The sequence below is a fragment of the Symphalangus syndactylus genome, chromosome 13 (assembly GCF_028878055.3).
Source record: "Symphalangus syndactylus isolate Jambi chromosome 13, NHGRI_mSymSyn1-v2.1_pri, whole genome shotgun sequence".
Classification (NCBI taxonomy): domain Eukaryota; kingdom Metazoa; phylum Chordata; class Mammalia; order Primates; family Hylobatidae; genus Symphalangus; species Symphalangus syndactylus.
The window spans coordinates 98,458,420-98,471,641 of NC_072435.2; the positions used below are offsets into that span (position 1 = coordinate 98,458,420).

At 38.1% G+C, this 13,222-nt stretch overlaps 1 protein-coding gene across 1 annotated transcript in view; it reads right to left on the bottom strand.

Moving 5' to 3' along the window:
* Positions 1-8,650, bottom strand: part of PAH (phenylalanine hydroxylase) — an 86,993-nt gene extending 78,343 nt beyond the window's left edge. Inside the window, exons 1-3 of the mRNA XM_055237621.2 lie at positions 8,550-8,650; positions 5,268-5,441; positions 4,530-4,649 (exon numbers count right to left, since the gene is read on the bottom strand). The gene's annotated coding sequence lies outside the window, so the exon portion shown is untranslated. The remainder of the gene's footprint in view (positions 1-4,529; positions 4,650-5,267; positions 5,442-8,549) is intronic.
* Positions 8,651-13,222: the final 4,572 nt, after the last annotated feature.

Sequence of the window (13,222 nt, forward strand, 5' to 3'; positions counted from 1 at the left end):
ATGAAATGTGTAATAATCACATCATTGAAAATGGGGCATCCATCCCCTCAAGCATTTATCTTTTGTGTTGCAAACAAGCCAATTATACTCTTTCAGGAGTTTTTAAATGTATAATTAAATTATTTTGACTATATTCACCCTGTTATACTATCAAATACTAGGTCTTATTCATTCTTTCTATATTTTTTTGTACCTATTAACGATCTCCACCTCCCCTCCAGGCCCCTACTACCCTTCCCCACCTCTGGTAATTAGCTCTCTACTCTCTAGCTCCGTGAATCAAATTGTTTTGATTTTTAGGCCCCACATATGAGTGAGAATGTGTGATGTTTGGCTTTCTGTGCCTGGCTTATTTCATTTGACATAATGACCTCCAGTTCTGTCCATGTTATTGCAAATAACAGGATCTCATTCTTTTTTATTGCTGAATAGTACTCCATTGTGTATTAAAATACCACATTTTTTTAAAACCCATGTTGATGGAGACTTGCGTTGCTTCCAGATCTTGGCTATTGTGAACAGTGCTGCACCAAACATAAGAGAACAGACATCTCTTTGATATACTGATTTCCCTTCTTATGGGTATATACCCAGCAGTGGGATCACTAGATCGTGTAGTAGCTCTATTTTTAGTTTTTTGAGGAACTGCCGAACTGTTCTCCATAGTGGTTGTACAAAAATGGAATTTTTAATCCTATCTCACATAAAAATGCCCTAAATCTAGGCTGAGAGGAAAGCACATCATTGCTACCTCAGAGAAGAAAAACTAGTCGCTTCTTTAAAAAAAATTATTCTGGCAAAAAGGAAAAATCTATTTATGCACTAAGATAAAAATAAGAGACTGCTTGTGCCATAAACTTGCAGATGATTTTCAAGCTACCTTTTTGTTCAATTTGGTTGGAATGCAATGTGCTGCTATAATGAGAGCAGTGCTGGGTGCTAAGGAAATTGAGGAAAAAAAGGCACTCTAGAAGAAGGATCCACAGTCAGTCAGTAGACCACTGAGGTATTTTTTAACGTTGCACAGAGGTGGGGAACATGTCGCAAGATGAGAAATTGTGTACTTGGCAAACGTAGAGCTGACCTTCACTGATTTGGAAGTTGAAGATTACCCAACCATTGCAGGTTTATCAGTTCTTTCTTGTTTATCTTCATGTGCAGAAGGTTGAGTTAATCATAATCCATGAGTTCATGGCACAGAAACAGAACCTACATGACCCTTCTCTGGCTTTTTTATTCATTCTCTTTTATCATAATTCCTCACTCTCATTGCCTTTCCCCAGAGGCAACTTCTCTAATATGGTGTTTAGCCTTGAACTTGTAAAATACGTAGAAATGTTTGTGCATATATGTATTTTTCATGGATACGTGATGTGGCACTATAGATTTACTATTATCTATGGATGTACTATAGATTTCGTAGTTTCTTTTTTCTTTCAACTGTGTTCTTAGGATCTAGCCATGCTGCTGAATATATATACCTAGTTCTTTGCTTTTCTAATTGGTTCAGAATATCCCAGTGTATATCTGCCACATTTGAATTCTTGATTTTCCAATTGTGGACATCTAAGTCATTTCTAATTTTTCACCACCCCAAACAATACTGTGATAAATTTCCTTATCTTTCTTTTCTTATAGGCCTGGGGTAGAAATTTTCTGGGATAGAAGAGTGGGGCTATTATGAATCACAGGGAACATGCACTCTTACTTTAACAAAGTGCTGCCAGATTGCCCTTCAGAGTGGCTTGGACCAGTCTACACACCAACCAGCAGGCAAAAGAGTTCCTATTGGTGGGTATACCTAATATGTGGTATTCTCCAAAGGTCAGAATTTTTGCCAATCTGATCAGCATAAGCTGGTGTCTTGTTGTTTTTAATTTGAATTTCTCTCATAACTCATGAGTTTGAGCATCTCTTTATATACTTATACCTCTTGGATTTCCCATGCTATGAATAGTTTATCATCATATTCTCTACCCATTTTCTACTAGGATTCCTGTCTTGTAGATTTGTTGCAATAATTTCTGTTAGCTCTGTGTCCAAATATTAGTTAGCTCTGTGCCCTTCTCAGTCACTGAACACATTGCCTCCCAATGTATCACTGTCAGTTAATTGTCAACTGGTGTCCTTCCTTGATTAAACAATAAAACAAGTAATTTTGAAATAATAAGTCCATCCTTTTAAAAATTTGTGTGGTTTGTACTATATTGTTTAAGAAGTCCTTCCCCATCCCAAAGTTCCAAAGAGGTGCTCTTCTCTCTATCATCTAGATCTTTCATATCTAGATCTTTAATCTACCTGCATTGTAGATATACCTGTACATGCCTTGGGGATTTCTTAGAGGCTTTTCAACATGGTCCCCCAGTCCAGGTAATACCACCTAACTTAAAGAGGCCCATCCCACAATCAATTGTCTTTTTGGATTTTCTCACCATAGAGCCTATTTTAACTTTCTGCTAGATATAGAGGTCAAATTTTCTTTCTCTGATTTGAAAGTTATCCCTTATATTTTAATTTTTTTGCTATATTTTTATTTTTTTGCTCCAAGTTATATAATTTTTTCCTTTTAGATATAATTTTTTCATTTACTTTTGAGGAGGTGAGCACTCATATGGCTCAAACATCAAAATGTAAAACCTAGTGAAAATTATTTCACATTCCCCTGTTCATCAGGCACCTGATTCTCTTCTCCAAAGATAACCAATGTTGTCAGTTTCTTCTAGAGATTTTTAAGCAAATATTTATGATAGTGTATATGTATATGTTCCTTCCCTCCTTTTCTTACACAAATAGTAGCATACTATACATGATTCTAAATCTTGCCTTTTTTTTTTTTTTTTTTTTTTTTTGAGATGAAGTCTTGCTCTGTTGCCAGGCTGGAATACAGTGGTGTGATCTCGGCTCACTGCAACCTCCACCTCCCAAGTTCAAGTGATTCCCCCACCTCAGCATCCTTAGTAGCTGGGGCTACAGGTGCGCACCACCATGCCCAGCTAATTTTTTGTATTTTAGCAGAGACAGTGTTTCACCATGTTGGCCAGGTTAGTCTCGATCTCCTGAACTCATGATCCACCCACCTCAGCCTTCCAAAGTGCTGGGATTACAGGCGTGAGTCACCGCGCCCTGCCCTAAACCTTGCCATTTTAAACTTTAAACTTAATGATATCTCTTGAGGTCATGCTGTTTACTACATGAAGACCTTATTTATTCTTTTGTAATGGCTCCATTGTATTTTTATGTGGATTATCATAATTTATTTCATCAGTACTCTGTTGGTAAGTATTAACATTTATGTTGTTTCTAATTTTTCACTATTACAAGTAATGCTCTAATGAAGAACTTCGTATGTATCATTTCACACATATGTCAGAAGATATCTATGTGAAATAATACATTAAGTTGAATGTATGAGTCAAAGGACATGAGAATGTATCATTTTAGTAGATACTGACAAATTACCCTCTAGAAGGATGACCATATAATTTATTATCCATGTTGGAATGTTTTGATAGTGAAAGGAGGTACTAGTTATAATTACACAGAAAAAAAAACAGATATAAATTGGACTGTCTCTGTTAAATGGTTATGTATGGTCTATCAATCCATATGAGTTCTACCAACTTACACGTTACCAACAAAATATAAGAATGTCCACTTTCCCTATAGTTTTCAACCCAATGTGACATTGTATACTTCACCACCGGGCAAATATCAACAAGTAAGTTCAGATTTACAGAAAGACCAGACATCACTTGAGTAAATCGAGAGGTCTGCTGAGTCAAGATTCACAGCAAAAAGATCATCAGTATCACCTACGAACAAGCAGGATATGTTTACAGCAGGGGGTACACACTTGTGGATGATAATGCCTGCGTGAATGAGAGATATGCTAGACCTTATGGAAGCTCAGCTCCTCCTTCACACACAGCTTGATGAGCATGAGACTAAAGCAGTTCTGGACAGGGACTTGACTGTATACAACACACTTGGTTTCAGCATAACACGTTAATCACACATTGCACAGTTTGGTGAAATGGATATAGCACAGGGTACGCTTATGCCTGAACAAATTTCTCATTAATCATATTCAAGCTCTTCATGCTAATGTAAACTGCTTGAACCAAGAACATTTATAAATTTATTGCTGTGGGACCAGAACAAATGTTAGGTACCCAGGCATGTGGCCTATAGACCATCCATGAGAACTTACCAAAATTTTTGATTCTCACCATTCTAGAGGGGGAAAAACCTATTATAGTTTAAATTAGAATGTACCTTATTTTGAGCAATGTTTTACATGTTTAAAAGTAATTTCTATTGTCATTTCTGTGAACTGTCTATACCTAAGATGTCTAAATTCTGATTATTTCTCTAATGGGATATTTTGTACCTGTCTTGGGGATTTCCCAGAGGCTTTTCAACATGGTCTCACAGTCCAGGTAGTACCACCTGACTTAAAGAGGTCCATCCTACAATCAATTGTCTTTTGGGGTTATCTCACCATGCAGCCTATTTTAAGAAAAACATACCTTTGTCCTGCTGATGGTGGAGTCCAGCGTCTTCTCTGGACTTCTTCTCTGTCTATGCTCAATATTCAAAGAAGTTATCCAGTCTCTTGCCTTTGTACATGAGTTAGGCAGTTTCTACACCTGCAAAGTCCAGAGGACATAGGCCAAGCTCTCTGGTAGGTTCTTTTTAACCTCCCTAACTTGGTGTAAGGTAAAGAGGAGGGAACCCTTCTCCCCTTCCAGTGGAAGCGAAAGAGAAATGTCACAGCACATTGACACATCTCTAGTGAAATTCTCTTTCCAGCCATTTGTTTTAGTCTTCTGGTTTGTCCTTATAAATCCTTACAGTGAGTATTGAATCTAATGCTGCAAAATGGGATTCTCCATCTCTTAGCATGCATGTCCTGTATAGAAAGTCCCAAACTCCAAAGCAGCAAAAACAAAACAATCACATTCAATGTACTATTAGCAGCAACTAGACTGATGGGTTTTTTTTAATTAAGCTATTTCCTTAAATATTTAACCAGTTTTATGCATTTGTACAGAATTTAGGAAATGGGGATGTTAGAGACAATTTCCATGGCATTTCTACATGTCTTGGACTACCTTTTCAAGGATATATGCACAGCAAAGAGTTTTAGAGGCTAGTCTGTCCCTTTGGGCCAGACAGCAGAATTATTTATTGACCAGTAAAATAATTAGAGAGAACATCTCCATCTCTGAAGACATTCCATAATAATAAAGTCTTCAACCTCTCACCAGAAGAAAGCTTGTTTCCTTGCCAAGGTAAAGATAATGCCTATCTTTGAAGAGGAGGATGAGGAAGTTGCCATCAGCTTCTGTATGGATCAGAATGTCCTAAGCTCAGTGTTCCTCGGCTGTGAAACTGTATGCTCAGCATCCACCTGGATCCACTCTGCAGTACCCGTGGACCTGGGGGACAAGGAGAATCAATGAAAATATGGACCTCATGTTGCCTATTGTGCCCTGAACAATAAACTGTGTAAATTCATTTGGATTCCTGGTTTACTCATTTACCAATGTTATGAAAGTGTGGAAAGTCTGCCTAGAAGTTACACTGATGTTCAGGAATTGCTTGGCAACTTGATAGGAAAGAAAGGGACCTGTGGCATATACAGCTAAGTTCTCCATTTTCTTTCCTTTCTCATGGAAATGGAAACTCAATATTAGTTTTCCCCAATCCGTCATAGAAAAAAAACTGCCTTTCCCAGCCTTTCCCAGCCTTTCTTGCAGCTGAGTTTAACTACAGGTCTAATATTTGGCCAAAGAAATGCAAGGAGAAGTAGTCTGTGCAATATCTAAGTAGTGCCCATAGAGGAGGCACACCCCTCTCCTTTTATTTTCTCCTTCTTGCAGGATGGAATGCAGATATGCTGACTGGAGCAGGAGCAGCCATATTGGATTATAAGGCTAATTTAGGAATGGAGACATGTTTTTCAGAGCAAAGGAGGAAAGGTTCAAGATAGAAGAAGCATTTGTGGTTATTGATACCATAAAGCATCACTTCAGCAGCCTTAGACTGCTGACTTAGAATTTGATGAGAAAAATTAACTTCTACTTTGTTTAAACTCATCTTTTTTTGACGTTTCTGTCACTCACAGTCAAATCTAATCACAACAATCTAAGACACATGGATTGATATTTAAGATGGATTTACTTGTCCTAAAACTATTCTTTCTTCATCAGACTTCAGAGAAAAATGCAATGTCTCATTGCAAACACAAAGGAGACTTCCTAAAATGTCAGCATGGCTCACAAACTTCTTCAGAACCTTGTTTCTATGGCATCCTTCTTTTTGTTCTAACTTTTCCCTCACAGACAACCCAGAAATCTAAAGATCAGCCAAAGCCCAAATAAACCCAATGCAATTAAGGTATGAAGTCATGGTTTTCATCAAAATAAGATTTCAGGCAGGCTATTCCAGGAATTCTTAGCATAATTTAGACTTTACATTGAGTCATAATAAAGTCAGTTAGTAAATCAAGTGCATTTGATCCAAGTTTAAGTACAAACCAATATATATACAATATACATTATATGTATGATCTCAAGACTCTGAAGCCATTGCATTAGCATCCCTTCTCGGCAACATCAGAGTGAGATCACTGAGGTGCTGTCATTCATGCACACATTTATTCAACAAACGTTTGTTGAAGATGTACTAAGTGCCCAGCACTGTTTGTGATAAACAGGACAGTCTACTCAAAGTAATTTCACATCTTATTAGGAAACATGAACATTAAATAAATAGACAAAAAAGGCAAGATAAACTCAGTACTTACAGTGACCAAGAAGACATTGAGTTTTAAAAAGAGGTAAGAGACTATTTGGGGGATACTGGTTTAAGTTGGGTGCTGAGGGAAGATCTATTCAACAAGGTAATGTTTGAGCCGAGAACTGAATTATGGAAAGGCACCAAATGCAAAGAGCTGGGGTAAGGGATTTCTGGTAGAGGAAACATCTATACAAAATCTCTAATATATGAGTAAATGGGACTTTTTTGAGGAGCATACATAAGCCAGTTGTGGTGGGGGTAAAGAGAGTGAAAAGGAGAGAGGCGTAAACTGAGTCTGGAGAAGTAGGCAGGACAAATTCATGTAACTGGTTCATAGCCAGTTGTGAGCTAAAAGTATTCGGTTGGTGCAAAAGTAATTGCAGTTTTTGCCATTAAAAAGATGCAAAAACCACAATTACTTTTGCACCAACCTGATAGTTCACATAGACATTCCAGAGACTATTTTTCAAGAACTTATCAATAATTTTGTGAGCATATTTCTAAACAGAACCACAATTAAAAACTAAATTATGTAAATTTGTGATTGAATCAATTGTATTAAAAACAAAGGTAATAAATACTCCAAGAAGATTACTTCTAATTATGTTACCGCGTTTTATTACTATCTATGCTTTTAATGTTATTTTACGTCCATCGTATCTATGTGGCAGAAATATGACATAATATGCTACTGTACCTCTCTTCCCAATTCTGTGTTCAGTCACATGATGTTGGTAGCTTGAAGTCAGTCATAGAGTGAGTCTTTACACCATGATAATTAGCAAACGCTGTTTGGGTGGGTGGGTTGCTAAATATTTACCACAACCCCACTGACTATTACTATGGTAGCAAAGTCACAAATAGGACTGGATTGAAGTCTGATGGCTCAGAGGACAGAGCAACAATGTCATTAGGAATAGAAGACACTTATGGGCAGAGAAGGCTCAGCCATTGATAACAGAGAAAGGGACATCAAATCCAAGGTTATCAGGGTATGCTTGGTCTCAAGAAAAATTCAAGGTGAAAGCTAGGGGAGGCTGCCAAAATGGAAGGCTTAGGAGTAAGGATCAACACTCACCTGGTCAATTCATACACTACATGTTCAAAAAAGTTTTTTTGTTTTTTTTTTTTTTTCTGACTCATTGCCCCTAGTCAGAGGTGGGCACCCTTCCTTGGCCCAGATACTGCCTGGCAGTTTTCTCTGCAAACTCACACACTCTCTTGTGATTTTGCTTCCACTCTTCTGTCTCCTCTCCTGGACTAAGAACTCTCAGGACACAGATCAAATATTAGTATTTCTAAATCCTCAGGACTAAGCATGGTGCCTGATGCACATTATGTGTTCAATGCTTACTAGTATAATCAGAAATGTAGAAAAATATGCACAAGTATGTTCAGGGCAACATGATTCCAGATAGCGTGGGGAGAAATGAAATCTTCAGCACAGGGAGAATAATTAATTACAGTTTATTCAAATAATAGCTGCAGCCACAAAAAAAATTAAGATTATAAAAGTGTGATATTTTACAATTTACACAATTAAGCTATGAATAATTACTGATAAAAGATATAAAGCCTTATATTCCTCATTATGTAGGTACGTCAAGAAGCACACACCTCAACCCTATGCCAAAAAGCAAACAAACAAACAAAAATCAAAAAACAAAACCTAGAAAGAGGCAGTGTTTTGTTTAGATTGTGGAATCAGGAGTGATATTTTGTCACATTTATTCTTTCTCACTTACATGTATGTAAGGAAGTACAGTTGCAAGGAAAAATATAGTTTGCCTAAAACTATATTGGATTTCTAGTTGAACATAAATGAAATATCCTTCAGCTTTATGCTTTCTATTTCATTCCTTCTGGAAAGAGAAAGAAACAAAAATTAATTCAGCACTCAGTTATTCAGTACCAGGCACACTGGAAAGGTTATCTCACTTGATACTTTCTACAGTCCAATGAGATATGCTTTTATAAACATTAAAAATTTTTTTAATGTTTAATATATGTGGGTACATTATAGTTGTATATATTTGTGGGGTACATGAGATATTTTGATAGAATCATACAGTGAGTCATAATCACATCAGGGTAAATGGAGTATCTGTCACCTCAAGCATTTATCCTTTCTTTGTGTTACAAACAATCCGATTATACTTTTACTTATTTTTAAATGTACAATAAATTACTGTTGACTGATAGGTTTTTAGTATTCTCATTGTGTGGATGAGGAGTCTGAGATATTGTAGTCTTCTGGGATACAAAGCAAAATATCAGGTATGGTGATGTCAGGGCTGGAGAAAGTCCCCACTATCTTTTCCCTCTGGTTCTCAAGGGAAGCAAAATGTTTGGTGGAAGGGGCGTGGTCTAAACATTCCTATCCACTTAGAGACCCCTGACCCTTGCAGGGACTTGGTAGGTTTGACCATTTGAAAGCATGAGTTTTGGAGACTGCAGTCATTACTCACCTAATAAAAAATTTTGGAGGCACATATTCTGAGGTACACAGTCCATCAGGCCATGGGGTGCTCAGTTTCCTGCTAAGACACAGACCTGATCGTGGATATAAATTCTTTTGCTTATTCCTCTGTGTCTGTCTCACCAGGGGAAAAATGTGGCTGAGGTCTAGGGCTAAGGAGACACTTGGGGGACTAGACGTGAGATTCATCCACCCAATCTAAAAATATTTGTTCAGCTTTTGCCGCAAGAGAGCCACTGTTTTAGGTTCCATGGTTATAACTGCCTTCCTGAGTTTATGTTTCTTTTAGGAAATGGAGATTGATATGGTTTGGCTGTGCCACCACCCAAATTGGGGTGTTCTCATGCCCCCATGCTGCTATTCTCATGGTAATAAATGAGTTTTCAGGATATCTGATGGTTTTATAAAGGGCTTTTTTCTCTTTTGCTCAGCACTTTTCCTTCCTGCCACCATGTGAAAAAGGATGTGTTTGCTTCCCCTTCCACCATGATTGTCAGTTTCCTGAGGCCTCCTCAGCCCTGCAGAACTGTGGGTCAATTAAACCTCTTTCCTTTATAAATTACCTGGTCTTGAGTATGTCTTTATTAGCAGCATGAGAACAGACTAATACAGACATTAGTGAAATCACAGGAATAAATTCAAATTTGTAATCTTAACAAGTGCCATGAAGGAGATATACATAATGCTCTGAGAACTTTTCCCTAGGAAGTTTTCGCAATCTCAGAGAGCAAAGTAGAAATATCTAGATGAAAAGGGAAGGGAAGAACCTGGAAACTTCCAGAACCTTCCAGGCAGAAGGAATAGCATGAGCAAAGGTCATGTTGCAGAAGCAATGGGGAACTTGGTTGAAGATGCGAGTGGAAAGCTCCTTGGGGTAGACCAGGTCAACCATGGCAAGGAACTTTTATCTTTATCCTGAGAGGTGGAGTGCCCTTGAAGTGTATAATCAGAGGTGGCTCCATTAGATGTGCATTTTGACAAGACCACTCTGGCTGCAAGGTGGAGAGTGGAATGGAGGGGATCAAAAGCAGTTAATAGGTGATTGCACTTGTCCAGGTGAGAAATGGCCATGATGCCTTGAACTAAAGTGGTACTGAGGGTGGAGATGAAGAAAATAGGATAAATTTGAGAAAAATTTAGAAATTTTAAAAAGAGGAGTCAGTTTAGATATGAGCCAGCATGAGAAACAGGTCAAAGATGACTCCTAGGCTGCTAAGTAGATGGAGAGAATGCCATTCTCAGAGATAGCTCCATCTCTGCTTTTGAAGGAACAAAGAGATCTATTGAGTTGTGCTCTTCAGTCTAATCATTGAGAAGATCCCTGTGGAACTGGGACTCATTGAGATATTAAGTTAGGGACCTTCTATTATGTGTTATGTTTCTAAAAACTATTTTTCTATTTGTATTTTACATTTTGATTTACAGAGTATTTTCAAATATATTATCTGTAAGGTATAGATTGCTATCCCCATTTTGAAAATGAGGAAATAAAGTGAGTAGTTAAGTAACTTGCTCAAAGTCACACAGGCTATCTGAGTCCAAATTCAATGCTCTTTTTATTTTATTTCTGCCATTCATTCATTCAGTATGTGTTTACCACCTACTCAGAGGCAGCAGAGGCAGATTCATCATGTAGCCAATGAACTAAAGCTTTAGAGCCTCACATCTACATAAGCTCTGAGGCTCTTAGAGGAACCCTAGAAATGAGTTTGTCTGGTTACATATTTTCATCTTTTTTTTTTAATTTGCCAAAGATAGTTAAACCACAGTTAGGTATGACTGCCATCTCTTCCCACATTAACATCCTCTCCATCGTGCTTCTCCTCATGGCCAGTGGCCACAGACATCTTTGAGATCCAGATAAGAGCAAGGTAGGATGAAAATTAATTTGTGTATAGTTAGTGGTTATATTGACATCTTTTTGCACCTACCTTTATAAGAGTTGTTTTGCTGGCTGTCTAAGCGTAAGAAGAGATTCCAGGAACACCCCTGCTGTCCACTGTGCTGAGTTACTGGGTCTTAAGGTCTTGAGAAGAAGTTTGGAGAGCATGTTATATGGGGTCTAGTTCTCTTTAATCCCTGATCAAAACAGAATTTCTCTCCTTGTCAGGAATATACTTGATAATAAAGCAAAAACACATACCCTTTCTTCCCCATTTCTGTTGAGAATTGTGTGAAATCAATTTATGAGAATTCCTGTGTTTGTAAGGCACAAATCTTTAGTAGTTCTACGACTACACATTGCAGTATATTTGGGTGTGAAGTGATATGTCTTATGTATATATCTGGAATAATTTATCTGGAATTTGTGGCATTTTGCCAGCCTTCAATAAGGTGGAATTTACTTGGGTTTTTGTTCTAAAGACATATTCATTTTTATATCAAATTTTATATTCAAAATTTTGTATTCCTTTCCTTAAATAGAGCCCCAAAGTTTTATAAGCCACAGGCTTCCAAAATTTATATGTACTCCCACACAGGAACTATGTGAATCAGACAAAATAACCTGCTCCCCCACAACTTAAAGCTAATGAGAGGGAAATGGCAGCGGGGTGGGTAGGTGTTAGAGGCTGGCTGTGTGGGGCCAAGTGCTGTGGGAAAGCACCACAGATGCCCCTGACTGCCTTAAGGGTTGATGATGATGGTTAGGAAAGGAAGATGATTCCCAAGTGGAAAGGAGAGGTAAGGATGTCTTAGGTAGAAAGACTAGCCAAAGCCTCACATAGACATAGTTTTAATCCTCACTACCTGATCTAAGGTCCATGAATTGTTTCTTATGCAAAGCTCTGATGACTTCATTTTGCACGCTCTCCTTTCATTGCTACTTCCCTCAATCTCCTTGCCTACCTTCCCTGGGGAGAGTCAGTTGCCCCTTCCATTGGTCTCGGTCAGCACCCTGTTGACATTCTGGTTTTGCATTCAGCCTTTTTCCTTGCCCTCTTGCAAAAAAGAATATTATGTTAACTCCCTCAATACAGAGACTGAGTCTTTTTTCAATTTTTGCATCCTAGAACCCATCACATTGTTGGTACATAGTAGGTATCCAATAAATGTTGATGCAGTAATATTTATTGAGCTCCTATCATCTGGCAGCCCCTGTACTAGACACCAAAAAGCCACTGGTAAATGAAGCAGACACAGCTCCTGCCATCCTGGGGCTTACATTCTAGTGTCTGTTGAAAGAATAAATGAATGGTGGTGTGTGTGCTGAACAAGCTCAGAAAAAGTGAGGTTAGGAAAGGGCTTTGAGGTAGTCAGAGTCTGTCTCCTCCAATCCCCCTTCCATTGCTTCAGACTTATCATCTGTGTTACCTCTCTGCTTAAAAATCTCCCAGGACATCCCAACCAAACCATTTGTCTGTCATTTAAGGCTTCCCAAAGCCAAGCCCACCCTGCCCAACCATCCCAAACCCTTAGGACCCACCAGTACAGGGCCTCTGCTCTTCCCACTGTGCCCTTCTTATACTTACAGCTTATGAGAAGGAAATGGCACAAGACTTTGACAAGTTAACAACCATGATTATGTGAAACCATCAATATCAACTACAATGAACATTTATTAAATGCCTGATATTCAATAAATAAGCACCAAACTCTGTGGGCTTCTTGGAGAGAAGACCCAATTGCTTGAGGCTAGGAAGATATTCACATAAAAAGATAGCTGGTGATCCTGGAGAGCCCATGCCAAGGAATAAATGAGGCTACATAGATGACAAGAGGAGAAGGACAGTTTTTCTGAGACCATTAAATTAAGTGTTTTGCATGCCACTTCCTGTATTACATATACATATATCTTACATTATGTAAGCAGCTTTGGTACCACCAACTCAATTCACTTCTTCAACAAGTGTATATAGAACATCTGCCTTTTTTGAGACACCACAATGAGTGCTGAGTTCATGAAAGGAGGCAAAGCAGGTTTTTCACTCCTATGGAAAC